The sequence below is a fragment of the Protopterus annectens genome, chromosome 3.part0 (genome assembly GCF_019279795.1).
Source record: "Protopterus annectens isolate FY-2018-M chromosome 3.part0, PAN1.0, whole genome shotgun sequence".
NCBI lineage: Eukaryota > Metazoa > Chordata > Ceratodontiformes > Protopteridae > Protopterus > Protopterus annectens.
In genome coordinates, this window is record NC_056731.1 from 207,759,854 (window position 1) to 207,765,853 (window position 6,000).

A 6,000-nucleotide genomic window follows, 5' to 3' on the forward strand; every position below is an offset into this window, starting at 1 on the left:
AAGATACCAACAGGAAAACAATTGCCTTAGCTTTTCTGATCAGACCTCTTCTCTATGCAGCTGCTATACTCATAAACTTGCAATTAACCCACGTATTTCTGCTTGATCAGAGCAATAAATAACTGGCAGAATTTGCCAATAACCATCATTGCAGGTCCCAACACTGCCTGGTCCTAAAGCATTTACACTGGCTAGAAGTCAAACATTACTTAACTTTATCTCAATTAGTTACTACCCACAGTCTCAGATATAAATCCGAAAAATGCCCAGGTCTAAAATATATTCTTCAGAATGCTCCTGCTCAAACACTTTGGTCAGCAGACAAAATATTACTGAATTTCTTCAAGTGTAACAATTCTTCACTTTATTCCCAATTAAGTGCTCGCACTCTGGAATTCTACCCCTCTTGCTCTTAGGTTACTTGAATATACAGAATCCTTTAAACTATAAGTAAAGCAAAACCTCTTGGGCCCTTGGATGTGCTCCTGTACCTTTCTGGCATAGCTTCTGTTTCATCTACCATAATACTATTACAAAACATAGTGGCCACCTAGCTTCCTAAATGAAAAATACTGCACTATACTGTACTGTACTATATATCTCTCTCTCATTGAAATAGTTCTTTCCTTTGACTTACTGTCACCTAACTCACAACTCTTCCTTTTTTTCAATCCTTTTACTAAAGTATCTCCCAATACATCATTCCTTTCTCTGTATCTCATAAACCTTAAATCTCCCTAAAACATTTTCCATCTTGCTCCTTCCTAACACTTGGCAGCAGTCAATCGTTATTTTCTTATAATATCTTTACTCTGTGTATACTGCCTATTTCTTTAAACGAATCTGTATAGCATCTAAGTGTATTATGTAACCTTTCATGTGTTAAAACCCTGATTCGTGATCTCTGTACATTTTATTTCTGTGTGTTATATAAGCTTATCTCATTTTGATCATTATACATTCGATACATTTTTATTGCTATTGTAGTGTTGTTGGGGTGCTTCTTCCTCAGCATCCACTGAAAAGGATATTTTTTGTCTAGACAGACTATCCCAGTAAACAAATGCTAATTATATATTTATAAAAGAGAAAGTCAAGTTAGTGAAGATAAAAGATTTACAATATTTAATGATGCATGAAAAGAGCTAAGTCTGAACTATGGCCGCCCTGTGCTATGGAGACTCTCAAGATGTTTATCAACTTCTTTTTGAAATGTTTCCAAGACTGACTGGTGGGAAGGATTCTGAGGTGATACAGAATAGGGATGATAGAAGTTAACCAAAGCTGAGGAAAAAAACTTCTTTTTTTGGTTGTTGTCAATGACTGTAATTTCTAGCTAAGCCCCATTATATGGCACCATGTGCAAATCAGTCATTTATCAGTAAGCTGTGGTACCCACCATGTATAGAAATTGCAGGTTTTACAGTTGAGGGCATTGGCATATATACCCACTGTTGACCTGGATGATAGTAGAAGCTCAAAGTTAGGTCTACCTGTAAATTATCTGTGAGGCACATCATGAACATATAGCAGTCACTAATCTATAGTTTTCTACCTGCCTCACATATACTGTCCTTCTATCTGGAATATCCATTTCTGTCTTCTAGGAATCCTTCACCACAAGCTGGACTGTGGTTTAATTGTAGCAGCATTAATTCAGACCACTGTTGAATGAAAAGATCATTTCAGATAGTGATTGCTTGTGTCATGCATATTGCACAGGATAGGAGAATGACTATAGGTAGTCTGTTGCACATGCTCCCCCCCCCCCAATGCTGAAAATAAATTCCATCACAAGTTTGTCCATTGTTGTCATTGAAAAAAAATATTTTATGAAGAAGTATGCAACCATGCAATATTTTGTTTCAATTTATAGGTTCATAGTTCACTTTATAGCTATGTACTACTCTAGCTGCCCTTGTTGGTCATTTTAAGCCTAGCCAATTTCCATTTCAAAGATGACAATCAAACCCTATATCGTGTCTTTGAGGTAAACACCTTAAGCATCATTCTAAGCCCATCATATGGGAAGATGCTGTCCATATATTTCTATCTTTGTTTGCCAGCATTATCATTTTTAACTATTTCTCCTGTTTGTTGCTATTTCATGTCAGCTTTTCTTTCTTTCTTTTTTTGTATTTTTGATTGATCTGGCTCTGTCATATGTAGTCTGTATATAACAATGACAGCACACTATGTAATTCTTAAGAATAACTATATACCAGTTGACATTAAAGGCAATCACATTCAATGCTATTCATGTTTCCCCAACTGCACTTACACTAAATGAATTGTGCATCAACCATCTAGAGGGCATCCATGATTTCCATATATAAAACTGAAAACTTTATGATGTCTGACAGATGCGGACTTATGTCCCTCTTTAAACCCCTTGTCAAAGTATTTGAATGAATTAATATTTTGTAGCCGACTGATTATTTTATACCTAACAGCATAACTTTGCAAGTATTCATTTTTGTTTGTCACTCTGCACATATTCATACATGTATGGGGGATATGTGTAGAACAGGGCATGTGTACGTACCTTTAAGAAGCATTTCCAGATCTAGCACATGCAGGCAGCAGTGCCATTTTGCGAGAACACCCAGAGTGTTAACATGTATGAGTGCAACAGTCAGTCTGTTTATAAGTTTATTAAAGTTTAAGTTAGAAAGCCTCATTTCTGATGTGTTTGTGGGTAATAAAGTTGCTTGAACAGAACCCACAAATGTTCATCTGTTTTATCTTGACCAGACGAGCAACATGATGACAGAACCGGGATTAGAAGAGCAACATCTATGAGCCATGAGGTGCAGAGTTGAAGGTGAAGGCAGATTAAGTAGGTTGAGTGAAATGAGGCACAGGCAAATGAAAAAGGGCTACAAACAAGCTAAAAGTAAAGAAAACTGTACAAATGATTTATCTGGCAAAGAAAATGAAACAACGCATTTATAAGGCATAAACTGCATTATTAATCAAATGGGTAGAACAAAACATATTATTAAGCAAACAAAAGGTACAAACCACATTATTAATTAAACAAAATGTTTGAAACGATATTTGATAAAACTAGCAAAACTGTTCATATGGGGCTCAGAATTATCTGTGTTTGCATAACGGGCATGATTAAAGTAAAGTGGCCACAAGAAAAGTATGAGCATGATAAGAGATTAAAAGGGCATAACAGGTACAATAAAAGGGCAAATTAAGTTTAAAGAGCAAGTGCATGTTTTTTAGTAAAAGACTGTGTTTGGACGCAAACTACTATGTCACATTACAAAGTATAACTAGAGTTGTTTGAAGTATCTCAGTGTGTGCACAGTGTTTGCAGAGTGTGTGCTTTAATACGGTGCAATTATTTCAAAGAGTTTGCTGTGTGCAAAGTACAGTTATATTGCAAAGTGCAACAAACAGTCAACAAATTAAAGTCCAATAATGAGGTATTCCCACCAGCAGGATTTAGCTTAGCTCAACATACTGAAAACGTAAATGTAATATTAGATAGAAGTCCACGATTTGACAAAAGCAAGTAGAAGCTTGCAAAAAACCAGTTAGTTGATTTAAATCCTTTATTTGGACAGAGCAGCAAAACTAAAACACATCTAGTATCCAAAAAGCGCTTTCGCCTGGTTGTACCAGGCTTTCTCAAGTTGAGAAAGCCTGGTAAAACCAGGCGAAAGAGCTTGTTGGATACTAGATGTGTTTTCGTTTTGCTGCTCTGTCCAAATAAAGGATTTAAATCAACTAACTGTTTTTTTGCAAGCTTCTACTTGCTTTTGTCAAATCGTGGACTTCTATCTGATATTAGATTTACGTTTTCAGTACGTTGAGCTAAACTAAATCCTGCTGGTGGGAGTACCTCGATATTGCAAAGTGCAGTCAAAGTACAGCTATTTCAAAAAGTTTCTTTTGCTGGGTGCATTTATTCACAGAAAGCCACCATTTCAGAGTGTTTCTTTCACTGTGCAGAGTTATTTTGCAAAGTGCAGCCATTTTGAAATGTTCTTATGCTGTGTACAGTTTATTTGCAAAATACAGTCATTTCAAAATATTTCTTAAACTGATAAGGAGAGGTTTCATAAAGTACAGTGATTTCACAACATACTTTTGCTATGGAGACTTATTTGGTGAAGTGCAGTTATTTCAAAGAGTTTGTCATGCTATTGAGCATAATTACAAGTACTGGCATAAAGTTCTAGCATATATATTTGTGTGTGTATGTTCGTACATAATTTTGAGCACCTTTACTACTGTGTGTTGATATGGCAGAGGCATTTCACAGACCAAGTCCACTTGTGTTTGATCATAATATAGCAGAGAATTGGAGAGTATTCGAGCAGGAATATATTTACATACAAGCAGCTTTTTCTGACAAAGATGCACATACGAGGGCATTCATTTTGCTTAACTTAGCTGGGTCAGAAGCTATTGAAAGAGAGTGTTCATTTGTTTATGCACCAGAAGTATATGCAGGGGAAGGGGCAGACCATCATATTGTGGTATTGGCTGAATCAAGGGAAGATCCTGAGTGCTTAAAACGTAAATTTAGAGAAATGTGCAACCCCCAGACAAACATTACATTAGAGGTGCACTTATTTTACACAAGAGACCAAAAGCCAGGTGAAACTTTCACAGCTTATATCACTGACTTGAGAAACAAAGTTAAAATATGCATATTTAGTGACTTTAAAGATGAGTCAATAAAGGACAGGCTTGTCTGTGGTGTTAACAGTGTTGCAGTGAGAAAGATTTTGCTTTGTGACGGTGATTTAATGTTGAGCAAAACCATGGAGATTTGTCAAGTCCATGAGCTTTGAGCTCAGAAAGGCACACAAGTATGCTTACAAGTGATAAGAGCATGGTTTCAGCAGCCTCTAGAAAAAACGTAGACAGCATGCAACACATGGCAAGCCAAAAAAGGCCTAAGTACATGGCAGCAGCAACCCTGTGGGTCTGGCAAGGAGAAACCAGAGCTTTCTAGCAATTTCCAAGACTAATTCAGTAAAAGGAGCATGCTCAATACAGTACAAGGGTAAGTCAGTAAAACCCAAGTCAAATCTTATTGTTAAAGGGGCACTATCTCGTTTCTGAAATCAGCTGCTTGCCTGAGTACTTTGTTTACATTTAGTGCTATGTAGGTCACATGTTCACACAGAGGCAGGATTTTCAGATTAGCTTTTTTGCATACTGCAGGTCAGCCTTCACAAACTTCAGCAGGGGAAGTGCTAACAGTTTGTCCTTTTGTATTTTCCTTCCCCCACCCATAGGCTATTAGATTAGCTGAATAATTTAGCCTCAGCCAGAGATGCTATCTAGTCACACCCAGATCTGCATCCTTTGCAGTAGTGAAATTACATCTTTAGTATGTGCTTGTTTTTTTGTAAAACTTAGTGGAATGATTATCCCAACTACGCAATTTAATTTTTTTATGTTTGTTTTTGTTTCAGCCTTGCTGCTACATGCTTTTTCCGTTAGCTGGTATTCATTTTTCATATGGTCAGAAATAGTGTTGCTTATTAGTGCATGTACTCATGCAGACATACATTTATAAGACAGTTTATCTTATTTCACAGGACAGCATTCCTTTGGACAGTTGAATCTTGGCAACAAACCCAAGTTGCTAATGTCCTAAGATTCTAGAAGAATAAAATCTTATAACTCTTATAACGTTTCAATAAAAAAACATGTCAGACAACTCTGAACTTGAATCTTATTAGCGTACTAAAAGTATTTTCCCAGTGAATGACATCATTCAGGAATGACACAGTAACTGTCTGTATAACACTGATTCCATCCAAATGAATTACTTTTCTTCCCTGCATTGGGGTAAAATGTTTGGCTCTTTCACTCCTTTCCTGAATATTTGACTGCAGTAGAGTTACACTGCATAGTTGCTATATTTCCCTATATTTTCCTATCTGTGTGTGTAAGTATGTATGCAATATGTAATCTAAGTTAAATATATTTATCTGGTTGTAAAACCACAACCTTGCTATCTCT